Source organism: Hoplias malabaricus, chromosome 3 (genome assembly GCF_029633855.1).
Source record: "Hoplias malabaricus isolate fHopMal1 chromosome 3, fHopMal1.hap1, whole genome shotgun sequence".
Lineage (NCBI taxonomy): Eukaryota > Metazoa > Chordata > Actinopteri > Characiformes > Erythrinidae > Hoplias > Hoplias malabaricus.
The window spans coordinates 81,199,261-81,214,999 of NC_089802.1; the positions used below are offsets into that span (position 1 = coordinate 81,199,261).

Sequence of the window (15,739 nt, forward strand, 5' to 3'; positions counted from 1 at the left end):
CTCCAATCATTTCTTTACCGAATAAAACTGGGTTTCGCCCGGCGCCAGCTATCCTGAGGGAAACTTCGGAGGGAACCAGCTACTAGATGGTTCGATTAGTATTTCGCCCCTATACCCAGGTTGTACGAATGATTTCCACATCAGGACCGCTACGAGCTTCCACGCAGGGTTTCCCCTGGCTTCACCCTGCCTAGGCATAGCTCACCATCTTTCGGGTACCACCATGTATGCTCTGGCTCCACTCTCCACGAGGGGTGATCGGAGATCCTACCTCAGCCAACGTGTGCCGGCCTTCACATTCGTTGCACCTCCAGGGTTTGATGGCCCTTTGACTCACATACATGTTAGTCTCCTTGGTCAATGTTTCAAGATGGGTCAGTCGGGGTCTACATTTAGCCACTGAACTTTGGAGTTCAAGGATGTGGGCCTTACCCCCTCTCACCGTCGCGAGCCTAGCCCAGACTGAGGACAACCAGAGGCTGGCACCACTTTGGGTGGATGAAGGGGGGCCCCAACACCCATGGCAGTGGGGGAGAATGCGGAAAGGACATTGCTCCGCAGGCCCGGTGTTAATGGCGAAGTTGGAGTGAGGGGCGCTGGGCCCCATCTCTGGACGCACCTACCTTCGCCCCCGAGCCCTTCCACACCTAACCAGAGCTGGTCGCGACTCACCACCAGACATGGGGAAAGTAAACCAGGCAGGCCGAACCTCCGTATGCCCGAAAGGCCCGAAGTGGAAAGCGAGTGCAAATGCACACACTCCCATTGAAGGAACCCAATGAGTGCGGGGCTGGCCGACCGGCTGAATCCCCCAGGGTTAGGCTTCTCTCTGCATGCACAAGTCAAAGAGGCTCGTACCCAAAGTCCCGTTCGTAAGAGCGGGCAAAAATACAACTCTTAGCGGTGAATCACTTGGCTTGTGCTTTGATGAAGTACGCAGCCAGCTGCATTAAGTAATATGAATTGTAGGACACAAATCATTGAACTTTCGAACACATATTGCGGCCACGGGGGTCCATCCCATGGCCATGCCTGTCTGAGGGGCTTTACCCATCGATCAGTCTTCCCAGACCGTGGCTAGAAGCTCGCAGGGCTGCCTCGGCCCTTCGTCTTCCTAAGTGCAGACTCGGTTCCACCCCCGTGTGCGAGAGCTCTGGCAGGTGGGAGGGCAGTGGTCACTCCCTTTCTCTCCAGCGTAAACTCCCTCTCCCCCCGCTCGGGCCTCCGGTGATGGGATCCATCCCTACCCACTGGCTGGCTTTTTTGAAAGGTGCTTGGGTCATGCAGGTCTCGGAGGGCTGGGTCCATCTGTTATTGTCTCTCCCCACCCCGAGTGGGCTCCCTGCTGTCGGGGGCACCGAATTCGGCAAGGGGTTTGGTCGTCCTTACCCCTCGTGCCCCGAACAGCCTCTGTTTATATTAGTAAGCAGAGGAAATGAAAATAACAAGGATTCCCCTAGTAGCAGCGAGCGAAGAGGGAAGAGCCCAACGCTGACCAAGTCCTCGTGAATGTGGCTTTTCCCATAAATGGTGAAAGCCTGGTAGCGAGTCCCACGGAGCTTTCCGGAATCGGTTTGCTTGGGAATGCAGCCCAAAGTGGGTAGTAAACTCCATCTAAGGCTAAATACTGGATCAAGCCCAATAGCGAACCAAGTACCATAAGGGAAAGTTGAAAAAGGACTTTGAAGAGGTATCACATGACTCTTATAGACACACCCATAACTTGACTAGCCACTCTAGGCAAGATAACAACCTCTGTTGGCCAATTGAAGTCAGTGTCTTAAATAGGACCACAGATGTCTATACTCTTCATTCATGGTGACTTTAAAAAAACAAAACAAAAAAAAAAAACACCTCAGAGGTAGAACATGACTCTTATAGAAACACCCATAACTTGACTAGCCACTCTAGGCAAAAGAGCAACCTCTGTCTTAAATAAGACCACAGATGTCTGTTCTCTTCATTCATGGTGACTTTAAGCTTACACCTTTTCTTCACCATCTTTCAGAACGTTAGTCATCTGATAGGAAAGGTTATTAAATTAAACCATTGGTTCTCCGAAGCCAAGAGCACCCTGAGCGAGCGGAAGGTGAGGTGCAGAGCAGAGCCCTAGGGCCCCCTGACCTTGTGAAATTGAATTTAATAAAAAAAAAATATTGGGAGAAAATCCCAGTTACGTTAGTCTTCATGTCTCAGCTTTGGAATGAGATAGGCTGAAAATAATCACACCCCTTTGTAAGTCAGGGCCTTCTTAATCAACAATGGAGGAAATCTGAGACAGTCAAAAATGTAGTCTCAAAAAAACACAAAGGGGTACCCCTAAGTATTTTTTTAGGTGAAAAATGTGACCTCCTTAGGTCTTCCTCCAACCCACACAGTGTGTCAGGGAGGTCCTGATATAGACAGTGGTGTGGTTATTTTCACTCTACCACATCTCAAAGCTGAGATATGGGGACATGTTGTAGTCCATAAAATGTATAGTGTGTAGTGGAGGAAGGCCCAGGTATGCTGAACCTTTTTAAGACTCTGAGTTTCCATTTCTTTATATAAAAGAAGAAAATGGGAATGCCACATTCCACAGCAGTGTTTGTCAGGAGACTATGTGAAACCCCCCCCCACACACACACACATATAGACTGTACCTGAGAGTCCAACCCAGTTTGTGGGTCTATCTATAAGAATCTTATGGTCAGTGGTATCAAAGGCAGCACTAAGGTTAAGAAGTAATAGAAAAGATACGTTTCCAGCCTCCTTATTTAAGCACATGTAATTAATTACCTTGATTATAGCAGTCTCAGTGCTGTGATTAGACTAGAACACAGACTGGAATTTGTCTAGGCTACTGTTAATTGACAAAAAACTAATGATTTGCCTGAAAACTATTTTCTCAATGATTTTGCCAATGAACGGTAAATTATAAATTGGTCTGTAGTTACTTATCTGAGATGATTCCATTTTTTTCTTTTTGAGAAGAGGTTTTACAACTGCAGTTTTTAGTGAGCTTGGAAAGACCCCCGACATGAATGAGGTGTTTACAATGTGGAGTATGTCTGGTGCTATAATGTGAAGTGAAGTTATGCTAATAACATAACTTTGGGAGTAGGACCACGCCCGAACTCCTCCTCTCAGCCCTATATATACCCTGCAAATTCACGTCATTTCTGTGACAGACAAACTCGCCTCATTTAGTTCAGGAGACGGATCTTGACTCGACTGCTTCACGACATCAGCTTGCTCCTCCGCGCTGAGTCATTCCTGCTGATCCCCATATTTGGAGCCGTGTTCGGCCTTTATCAAGCCCACTGAGCCTCCTGTTTTAAACTTGCTCCCACCTCCACCCCATCTCCACCCTTTTCTCATATTACTTTATCTAACGGGGGGTCCGGCCTCATACGCATTCATAAGCCCCCCTGAACTCTTACCCAAAAGACTTCAGAGTTTGCCTCCCCGTTTCAGCCTCTGCAGGCAAGGTCCGTACTAGCAAAACACACTTTTTAAAAATTTGGTTGGAAGTGTATCAAGACTGCAAGATGATGGTTTCAGATGACTAACTGTGTCAATTTCACTGTTTACAGTTCTGAACTCTGACTTTTTAACTAAGGAGTCTTTATGAGGTGATGTAGAGGGTACAGACTCATTGTTGGACATAGATGTACTAATCACTTGTCTGATATTCTGGATTTTAGTGTTAAAAAATAATGGAAATTCATTACATCTCTTAGTTGATACTAATTCAGGCGCTATTGGTGTGGGACAGTTTGTAAGTCTGTTGACCACGGTGAAGAGGATTTTGCTGTTGTTAATGTTGTTGATGATGCTAGAGAAATAGGATTGTCATGTTTTGAATATTATCATGTTGTATTCACGTAGACTATCTTTGTATTTTTCTTTGTGAAAATGAAGACTCGTTTTATGCCATCTGCATTCTGCCTTGTGACATTCCCTCTTTTGGATTTGCACAACAGAAGCAGTTTTCCATGGTGCTTTCTGTTTGCAAGACAAAGCCTTCACTTTAGCTGACGCAATCTAATCCATAACACTGACAATTTTTGGATTAAAACTATTTGGCAGATTATCAACAGAGTTGGATTGTTAACATGGTGTAGTGTACATTTTACTCATGAAAAGTGTAGCTGTGCAGTTGTTTATAATCCTTTTCTTGACAAGAACCCTTCTGCCCATGATGACTGATGAGGCCCACATATCAAAGAGCACACAGTAGTGACCTGACAACGCAACATCCTTCTGATATTTTGAGACTCTTTGAGATAACGACATTCAGCGTGTGACCATGAAATTGTGTACTGCCTGTAACATGCTGTGAAAAGCCAAAGGGTCCAATATGGCATGTAGTTCCTTGGTAAAATCATCCTCACGATTGTCAATATGTATGTTAAAGTCACCAGCAATAATCAAATGGTCAAAATCAGAAATAAAACACAGGGTTAGGGCTAGGGTTGGAGGCCTGTAGACAGTTACTAGTAATATCTGTGGTGTCCCATTCAGAACTACACAGAGGTACTCGAATGTTGAATGTTGAAGTCACCAAATGATAACTGCTTACACTTAAAAGAACCATGGAACAGAGCAGCTAGACCTCCATCTTCTCTACTGGCACGAGATACATTTAAAAAATGAAATCTGGAGGAGTCGACTACATTAAAACAGTTGCAGCACTACATTCGTTTAGCCAAGTCTCAGTTAAGAGTATAAAATCAAGCCCATGTGCTGTAATAAAATCATTAAGTAAGTGTGATTTATTTGTGAGATATTGATACTGATACCGGAAGTCTTCGGGGGGTGGTGGGGGGTGCTGCTCCTCGCAACTTGACGAAGCGGGTGGGGGTGTGCGCGCTTCTCTTCACAACATGGCTAAGCAGGGGGAGGGTGCTCTGCGCTGCCTCGCACACACACTTTAGAAAAAAAGCTTGAGTATCGATCTTTTTCCACAAGTATTGATTAATACCACTACCAGCATTGGTATCATTATTATCGATATTTGGATTGATCCGCCCACCTCTACTATTTAGCTCTATCTAAGATTAGTCTGTTTAGCTTTTTCTGTTTATGTCTCTGTCTGTTTAGTTCCCTCTGTCTAGGTTTAGTCTGTGTAAGCTCTCTCTGTGTCTAGGTTTGTCAGTCCAGTTCCTTCTCTCTGTCTAAGCCCCTCTGTCCATGTCTCTCAGTCTAGGTCTTTCTTGGTCTAAGTATTCTGTCTTTGTTTTGTATCTTCTGGTGTAAATAAAAAGTCACTCCGTCAGTCCACTCAGTCCTGACAGTTAGGGTGTTGTGTTCACTGCGTTTATAATTCTCACAAAGGGCATGCAGTGGTTAAAATCTGTTTTTCAGCTGAAGTGAGTAAGGCTGATATTCTGTTCTGGTTCTGTGCTGTGATCTCTCAGACGCAGTGTAAGATTTAGCAGCTGGATTTCCTTGACCAGCTGTGGTACATGGAGTAGAAGACAAGACTACAGAGCTATACAAAGCACAGCGTATTGGGTCTAGGTTTAGTCTGCACCCATTGCCTGTCTCTAGCAGTGTTGCCATCCACACAATCCTCTGGTCTGGATCTGTGTCCCTCCACTGTCCACTGCTTTGTTAACCCTCTGAGGTCGGCTATGGAATTTAAATTCCACATAAACACGTATATAACTCTGCGAGATTTTATCCTAAAAAAAAAATACAACATACCTCGGAAACCTTGAAGGGTCTACTTTCCAACTATATATAGGATGAAACGATATATATATTTATATTCTTGTGAGAGAAGCGTAAACAACAACCGGCACATTTTTGAGGCACAAGCTTTTTTGTTCCGCCCATAGACGCGTTCTGCCATTCATATGTTGACACTATGGTAATTCGGCAGCTGCTAGTGGAGGATCATTGGCTGATAATTTGCATGAAAACGCCCATTCGCTTGTTACAAACACAAGAGCACATGTCGCGGAATTATTTTCGTGGAGCTTCGTCATGTCACGGAATTATTTTCGTGGAGCTTCGTCATGTCACACTCACGGCAGCTGTGGAGGCACTGTGGAGGAGCTTTGTTCTGGAAAATGAAGAGTATTTCAGCTAATCTGACGAAAGCGGGGAGGACAGTGACGAAGAAAGATTTATTTTGAGATGCGGATTGATCCGAAGGAGGATTTTTGTGATAGGTAAGTGAAATATTTCCTTTCAAATGAAACAAACCCACGCTTCGCGCTTACAGTGTACACTCCGCGAATTCCGGGTAAATTAAAATAAAGAATAAATTAAATAAGTATTACTTTGTATATGAAAGCATAAATTAATGTAAAAAAAAACCTGCTGTTGTGTAAACAGGACATTCAAGTGTAGCCTGTTGCTAATCTGAGTGTGCATGCTGAGAGTGCTAAATGGCTGTATATGTTTAGCCTAGTGTGGTAATGTCATATGTGAATGTAATAGTCATCCTATGTAGCTTGTTATGCTATGTACTGCTATACATAGGTCATATTTAAGTACTGTATTTGAAATACAAGTAATTATTAGTTGTAGTGACTGTTGGCATGTATAGCTAATCTTTGTAACCGCTCAGAAGCTCACATTTCTTATTATTTTTCTTTCAGAAATGTGGAAAATACTCCACCTCCAAGCAATGACAACGGCGTCAACCAAGTCTGCAACCACCAACGTGTAAACACATGGTCCCATCTGCTCTGTAAGTTTAGCATTTTGCATTACACAACTCAGCACAAAACTTTGAAGTGGTACAGAAAACTGTTTCTTCACTTCTTGGACATTGCTGCTACCAATGCCTACATTCAACAACTTATGCAACAGGACAGCCTGACCCACAAGGCCTTGTTGAACAGCTGTGTGGTATGCAAAAACCCCATGGAAGTGTGAACAGTGTGATGTCTACCTTTGCATGCATCCAGACAGAAACTGTTTTAGGGACTGGCACCTTTTGTTGAACTGACTCAAATATATATACACACACAAGGATATACAGTATGACTATCTTTAGTATATTATCACTATCTTTACATGTGAACACATTTTCCATTTATTTTTATTCATGCCAGTTATTTATTTTTTTATTATTATTGCTTGTTTAGTTCTCTTTTTTTTAAATAAACTGTGATAAACTCTGCCTCTGGTCTCTTCTCTTTTGACAGCTGTGGTGGTGACAGCTAATGGGCCATTCATTAGGCAGTGGGGTGGGGACCTCGCACCTCAGTTTTCGCACCTATCTTCATACATATGCAATGTAGGAGCCAGTGACTGAGAAAAACAGAGTGTCACCTCACATTTGTTATGTCCTAAGTATAACATTACATACAATTTATGAAAAGTAGAATCAGCAGTGTGTTGCCAAGACCCGTGTTCACAAAGTTTTGACCTCAAAGGTCCCGGTGAGAAATGTCTAGAATGTGTTTTTTCACAGTATATCAGCACTTCTGTTTTTGGAAAGTCTAAGTTTAGAGTAAATTTAATCAAAATATAGATGTATGACATTCTTACTGATTCAACATTGTTGTTGCAGAGATAGTTCTGAAAAATGCATGTGTAACACTTTCGAGAAAAAATAATTTCAGATGCGTACAATTTGTAAAACAATCAAGGCATGTCAGACTACACCAGAGTGTCAGAAAACCCCTCAGACTCCAGGGGGTTAACTCATCAGCCCGCTGTCTGCTGCTCAGAGTCCCACTCACTGTTAATCCTTGCACAGCTCCTAAATGCCAGTCCTTAAACTTTGATAGCAGGTTCCGAAAATCCCTTTCCAAAGTTGACATTCTCTATAGAAGTCCGTAACAATTTTGACAGCACATGTGTTGAACAAATTGATGAGGAATTTCACAGGTTTCTTCTACTGTAGCCTGTTGAAACTGTCCTGGTTGTTTTAACAGTCTTGGTTCCTAGAGCAATCACACTAGATAGATAGATAGATAGATAGATAGATAGATAGATAGATACTTTATTGATCCCCAGGGGAAATTCAAGACTACTACAAAATCAGAGGTTTGATAACTGTCAGCTATCAAGTTCAAGTTCAAGTTCAAGTTCAAGTTCAAGAAGTTTATTGTCATTTCAGCAGTATACAGAGTTTACAGTACACAGTGAAACAAAATAGCGTTCCTCCAGGACCAAGGTGCTACATAAGACAATACACAACATTAAAGTGCGACTAATGCAAAGCTAGTGCAAACATAAAACAGTGCACACACATTAAAGTGCAAAGGACATAGAACACAAAACAATAAACAACATTAAAGTGCAACTAGTACAAATCTAGTGCAACATAAAACAGTGCACACACATTAAAGTGCAAAAGATATGGCTAAGAAAAATACAAAACAATGTCCCTACAGTACAATACAATACAATGTAATACAAGACAAGGCAAAAACCATAAGTACGGAGGGGGTGAGGGAGAGAGACACTACAATTTAAAGTGTATTTGTGCTTTAAATGGTAACTGGATGTAAACATGATGTAAACCGGATATGTGTAAACAGTACACTCATTTACAGTCCAACAGACCAGTGTTTGCATGAAGAAGTGTTTGTGTGTGTGTGTGTGTGTGTGTGTGTGCTTCTTCAGTCCAGTCTCGGTCTCTAGGTATTCAAAAGTCTGATAGCATGTGGGAAGAAGCTGTTACGGAGTCTGGATGTGAGGGCTCGAATGCTTCGATACCTTTTTCCAGATGGCAGTATGTTGAAGAGTGTGTGTGAAGGGTGTGTGTGATCTCCCACAATGCTGAGTGCTTTGCGGGTGCAGCGAGTGGTGTAGATGTCTGTAATGGAGGGAAGAGACACACTGATAATCTTCTCAACTGTCCTCACGTTCCGCTGGAGGGACTTGCGATCTGCCCCAGTGCAGTTTCCAAACCAGACAGTGATGCAGCTGGTCATGATGCTCTTGATGACTCCTCTGTAGAAAGTGGTGAGCATTGGAGGGGGGAGATGAGCCTTCTTCAGCCTTCGCAGAAAGTAGAGGCGTTGCTGGGCTTTCTTTTTGATGTTACTGGTGTTAGTGGACCAGGTGAGATCATCCGCTAGGTGAACACCAAGGAATTTGGTATTCCTGACAATCTCCACAGCAGAGTTGTCGATGTTCAGCGGCGAGTGCTCACCCCTTGTTTTTCTGAAGTCTACAACCATCTCTTTGGTTTTGTCCACGTTCAGAGACAGGTTGTTGACTTCACACCAGTCAGTTAGCCGCTGCACCTCCTCTCTGTATGCTGATTCGTCGTTCTTACTGATGAGACCCACCACAGTCGTGTCATAAGCGAACTTGATGATATGATTTGAGCTGTGCATCACTGCACAGTCATGGGTCAGCAATGTGAACAGCAGTGGACTGAGCACCCAGCCCTGGGGTGCTCCAGTGTTCAGTGTGATGGTGCTGGAGGTGTTCCTACCGATCCGGACTGACTGAGGTCTCCCAGTCAGGAAGTCCAGGATCCAGTTGCAGAGAGAAGTGTTGAGACCCAGTATATTCAGTTTCCCGATCAGATGCTGTTTATCGGGAGCCAGAGCGCCGGATATTAGTGGCAACCTTAGACTGTTAGCTAATAGGAGATATTCGAGGGTAGTCATTCATGTAGGGGCCAATGATATTCGTCTGCGGCAGTCTGAGGTAACTAAGGGTAATATTAGAGAGGTGATTAAACTGGCCCAGACGATGTCCGATGCCGTAATCTGCTCTGGCCCCATACCAATGCGGCGTGGCGACGAAGCTTACAGCAGACTTTGGGCGTTAAACTGCTGGATGTCCAAGTGGTGTTCCGAAAATCAAGTGGGCTTTATAGACAATTGGTTACGTTTTGAGGGCAAGCCTGGTCTTATAGGTAGGGATGGTATCCACCCCACGCGGGAGGGTGCTGCCTTACTTTCTTGCAGTATAGCACATAGTCTTTTAGTTAGTCAGCAGAGTAGTGTAGATAGCTGCTGACAATCCAGAGCCGGGACCAGGCCGCAGACAGACAGGCTAAACCGACCGTCTGCGAACTGTCTTGAGACGTCACCCAGGTTCAACTGTATTGAGACTGTGTCTTTCCCCCGAACTAAATGTAAAAGTAGAAAAACAAAATCAGCCTGTTTCAGCAACCTAATCAATATTAAATCATACACAACACCTAGCAGCAACACCTCAGAACTAAAATTTGGGTTACTCAACATAAGATCACTAAACTCAAAAGCACTCATCGTAAATGATATTATAAGTGATCATAAATTCAATGTTTTCTGTCTCACGGAAACGTGGGTTAAACCAAATGAATATTTAGCACTAAATGAAGCCACCCCCCTAGGCTATAATTATGCACATAGCCCAAGAATATCAGGCAAAGGAGGTGGAGTATGTGTAATTTACCAAAATACCCTAGAAATTAGTCTTAAACAATGTGACACCTTCTATTCTTTTGAGGTTCTCTCCACTATTATTACAAATCCGGTCACAAAAAAGGACGCATTTTTATTATGCAACATTTACAGACCACCAGGGCCTTACTTAGAATTTCTGAAAGAATTCAGCGATTTTGCTACAAACCTAGCGGTGTGCAATCATAAAGTTATAATTGTAGGAGATTTCAATATCCATTTTGAGAAGGAAAGTGACCCACTAAAAAAGACATTTACCTCAATCTTAGACTCTATTGGTATTACTCAAAATGTAACAGGGCCTACACACTACCGCAGCCACACTTTAGACTTAGTTCTGACACTAGGTCTTAACATTGACAAAATTAATATCTTACCGCAATCCTCAGCAATCTCCGATCATTACTTAATTTCATATGAGCTACGTTTTATCCATAATATATGTAAGAACCCTCGCTATTCTACAAGGCGTATAATAAAACCATCTACCGCCCTACAATTTATAGAAAACCTACCAGAACTATCGACCCCCACAAAGTTGCTCAAAGAAGTACTACCAGCTATTATTGATCCTCTTTTAACTATAGTAAACTCATCGCTTAGTCTGGGCCATGTACCCAAAGCTTTTAAACTAGCAGTTATTAAACCTATGATCAAGAAACCAAATCTTGATGCTACTACACTGTCTAATTACAGGCCTATTTCTAATTTGCCATTTCTGTCTAAGATCTTAGAAAAAGCTGTGGCCCAACAACTTAGTTCATATCTACATAAGAATCATATATATGAAAAATTCCAATCTGGATTCAGGCAACATCATAGTACAGAGACAGCTCTAGTCAAGATAACAAATGATCTTCTTCTTGCCTCTGATCAAGGCCACGTATCCCTGTTGGTGCTTCTTGACCTAAGCGCAGCCTTCGATACAATAGACCACAATATTCTCATAGAAAGGTTAGAAAACATGGTTGGAATCACAGGGACAGCCCTATTATGGTTCAAATCTTACTTAACGGAACGTTATCAATTCGTAAAAGTAAACAATCTAAATTCAAATTATTCTAAAGTAAGATTTGGAATTCCACAAGGCTCTATTTTAGGACCATTATTATTTACATTATACATGTTACCGCTAGGCACAGTTATAAGAAACCATGACATTAACTTTCACTGTTACGCAGACGACACACAATTGTATATTTCAGCCAAGCCCGATGACAAACACAGATTAAAGAAAATAGAGGACTGTGTAAATGACGTGAAAGGCTGGATGTTGCGTAACTTCCTCCTCCTAAACAGCAACAAAACAGAGGTCCTGCTTTTGGGTCCAAAAGTGACAAGAAATAAATTATCAGACTTAATTTTAAATCTAGCTAACTTTCCAGTTAAACCTGGTTCAGCAGCAAAAAATCTTGGTGTCATAATTGACCCGGATTTATCATTTGATCAACACATAGGTAGTATCACTAGGACAGCTTTTTTACATCTTCGCAATATTGCTAAGATTAGAAATGCCTTATCCCTCCAGGACGCAGAAACATTAGTACATGCCTTTATTACTTCAAGGCTTGACTACTGTAACGCACTACTGTCAGGATGCACCAGCAGCAATTTAAGAAAACTTCAACTAGTTCAAAATGCTGCAGCTAGGGTCCTCACTAAAACTAGAAAATTCGAACATATCAGCCCAGTTTTATCATCACTTCATTGGCTGCCTGTTAAATTCCGCATTGACTACAAAATTTTGTTATTAACATATAAAGATCTACATGGGCTTGCTCCTGAATATCTTCAAGATACAATTTCCTATTATGAGCCCCCACGTTCACTCAGATCACAGAATACTGGATTTTTAAATGTTCCCAGAATTCAGAAGGCCTCAGCTGGGGGAAGAGCCTTTTCTTATAAAGCCCCCCAACTCTGGAATGATCTTCCAGAAAATGTTCGGGACTCAGACACAGTCGCAATCTTCAAATGTAGGCTAAAAACTCATTTGTTTAGTTTATCATTTGGTAGCTAATGCTCCCCCATAGATAAAGGCGGCAGATCCGGGGGGTCCATGGACACAGGGAATTATAGTATACTGAGACGCTGGTGCTGTCGTCTCGCCGCTTCTCGCGATCACTCAGGTTTGTTGACGGTGGAGCGGAGGGATGCCAGTGTTTCAGGATGCTCCCGTGTCTGTGTGTCCTCCTGGTTCTCTCCTTTTAGTTAATGCTGTCATAGTCAGATCTGCCGGAGTCATTAGCCACACTGGAAATTTTCATATTTTGTACTTTACAAACACAAAACAGTTCAAAACTAATTCCATCCCTTTACATCTTTCCGAGTAAACGACTGCCCACCTGTCTGTCTGGACACTGATGGATGACTGTCGAGATCCTCCTCCACGCTTCAGACCAGCTGCCCACGCTCCAGCAACCACCAAGTGCCTTGAAGCTGTCCCTACACTGAAGTTCTCATGGACTACTAACTATCATCACCAGTAGATTGACCAGAGGAGGATGGGTCACCCCTTGTGAGCCTTGGTTCCTCCCAAGGTTTCTTCCTCAGCTGGGGGAGTTTTTCCTTGCCACTGTCGCCCCTGGCTTGCTCACTTGAGGGTTTTACATTTGTCTTTACATTTCATGTCAAATCTTGTCTTACTGGAATTCTGTGAAGCTGCTTTGTGACAACATCAGTTGTGAAAAGCGCTATATAAATAAATTTGATTTGATTTGATTTGATTTTTTGGGGTCTGGTGAGCATCGGAGTCGGGCGCCTTAACCCGCATGGTCGGTTCATCCCACAGCACCAGTTCTGCTTACCAAAAGTGGCCCACTTGGCACCATCATTCGCCTCTTACCCATTTAAAGTTTGACAGTAGGGCCAGGCCCGTTTCGGCCCCGCAGCCTCCAATCATTTCTTTACCGAATAAAACTGGGTTTCGCCCGGCGCCAGCTATCCTGAGGGAAACTTCGGAGGGAACCAGCTACTAGATGGTTCGATTAGTATTTCGCCCCTATACCCAGGTTGTACGAATGATTTCCACGTCAGGACCGCTACGAGCTTCCACGCAGGGTTTCCCCTGGCTTCACCCTGCCTAGGCATAGCTCACCATCTTTCGGGTACCACCATGTATGCTCTGGCTCCACTCTCCACGAGGGGTGATCGGAGATCCTACCTCAGCCAACGTGTGCCGGCCTTCACATTCGTTGCACCTCCAGGGTTTGATGGCCCTTTGACTCACATACATGTTAGTCTCCTTGGTCAATGTTTCAAGATGGGTCAGTCGGGGTCTACATTTAGCCACTGAACTTTGGAGTTCAAGGATGTGGGCCTTACCCCCTCTCACCGTCGCGAGCCTAGCCCAGACTGAGGACAACCAGAGGCTGGCACCACTTTGGGTGGATGAAGGGGGGCCCCAACACCCATGGCAGTGGGGGAGAATGCGGAAAGGACATTGCTCCGCAGGCCCGGTGTTAATGGCGAAGTTGGAGTGAGGGGCGCTGGGCCCCATCTCTGGACGCACCTACCTTCGCCCCCGAGCCCTTCCACACCTAACCAGAGCTGGTCGCGACTCACCACCAGACATGGGGAAAGTAAACCAGGCAGGCCGAACCTCCGTATGCCCGAAAGGCCCGAAGTGGAAAGCGAGTGCAAATGCACACACTCCCATTGAAGGAACCCAATGAGTGCGGGGCTGGCCGACCGGCTGAATCCCCCAGGGTTAGGCTTCTCTCTGCATGCACAAGTCAAAGAGGCTCGTACCCAAAGTCCCGTTCGTAAGAGCGGGCAAAAATACAACTCTTAGCGGTGAATCACTTGGCTTGTGCTTTGATGAAGTACGCAGCCAGCTGCATTAAGTAATATGAATTGTAGGACACAAATCATTGAACTTTCGAACACATATTGCGGCCACGGGGGTCCATCCCATGGCCATGCCTGTCTGAGGGGCTTTACCCATCGATCAGTCTTCCCAGACCGTGGCTAGAAGCTCGCAGGGCTGCCTCGGCCCTTCGTCTTCCTAAGTGCAGACTCGGTTCCACCCCCGTGTGCGAGAGCTCTGGCAGGTGGGAGGGCAGTGGTCACTCCCTTTCTCTCCAGCGTAAACTCCCTCTCCCCCCGCTCGGGCCTCCGGTGATGGGATCCATCCCTACCCACTGGCTGGCTTTTTTGAAAGGTGCTTGGGTCATGCAGGTCTCGGAGGGCTGGGTCCATCTGTTATTGTCTCTCCCCACCCCGAGTGGGCTCCCTGCTGTCGGGGGCACCGAATTCGGCAAGGGGTTTGGTCGTCCTTACCCCTCGTGCCCCGAACAGCCTCTGTTTATATTAGTAAGCAGAGGAAATGAAAATAACAAGGATTCCCCTAGTAGCAGCGAGCAAAGAGGGAAGAGCCCAACGCTGACCAAGTCCTCGTGAATGTGGCTTTTCCCATAAATGGTGAAAGCCTGGTAGCGAGTCCCACGGAGCTTTCCGGAATCGGTTTGCTTGGGAATGCAGCCCAAAGTGGGTAGTAAACTCCATCTAAGGCTAAATACTGGATCAAGCCCAATAGCGAACCAAGTACCATAAGGGAAAGTTGAAAAAGGACTTTGAAGAGGTATCACATGACTCTTATAGACACACCCATAACTTGACTAGCCACTCTAGGCAAGATAACAACCTCTGTTGGCCAATTGAAGTCAGTGTCTTAAATAGGACCACAGATGTCTATACTCTTCATTCATGGTGACTTTAAAAAAACAAAACAAAAAAAAAAAACACCTCAGAGGTAGAACATGACTCTTATAGAAACACCCATAACTTGACTAGCCACTCTAGGCAAAAGAGCAACCTCTGTCTTAAATAAGACCACAGATGTCTGTTCTCTTCATTCATGGTGACTTTAAGCTTACACCTTTTCTTCACCATCTTTCAGAACGTTAGTCATCTGATAGGAAAGGTTATTAAATTAAACCATTGGTTCTCCGAAGCCAAGAGCACCCTGAGCGAGCGGAAGGTGAGGTGCAGAGCAGAGCCCTAGTGCCCCCTGACCTTGTGAAATTGAATTTAATAAAAAAAAAATATTGGGAGAAAATCCCAGTTACGTTAGTCTTCATGTCTCAGCTTTGGAATGAGATAGGCTGAAAATAATCACACCCCTTTGTAAGTCAGGGCCTTCTTAATCAACAATGGAGGAAATCTGAGACAGTCAAAAATGTAGTCTCAAAAAAACACAAAGGGGTACCCCTAAGTATTTTTTTAGGTGAAAAATGTGACCTCCTTAGGTCTTCCTCCAACCCACACAGTGTGTCAGGGAGGTCCTGATATAGACAGTGGTGTGGTTATTTTCACTCTACCACATCTCAAAGCTGAGATATGGGGACATGTTGTAGTCCATAAAATGTATAGTGTGTAGTGGA

At 44.2% G+C, this 15,739-nt stretch overlaps 2 non-coding genes across 2 annotated transcripts; both read left to right on the forward strand.

Annotated features, from left to right (window-relative positions):
* Positions 1-892: 892 nt before the first annotated feature.
* On the forward strand, positions 893-1,046 carry LOC136692993 (5.8S ribosomal RNA). The gene has a single exon (XR_010802030.1). It is a non-coding gene; the product is annotated as a 5.8S ribosomal RNA (ribosomal RNA).
* A 13,093-nt stretch (positions 1,047-14,139) lies between these two features.
* Positions 14,140-14,293, forward strand: LOC136692994 (5.8S ribosomal RNA). Its single transcript, XR_010802031.1, has one exon. It is a non-coding gene; the product is annotated as a 5.8S ribosomal RNA (ribosomal RNA).
* Positions 14,294-15,739: the final 1,446 nt, after the last annotated feature.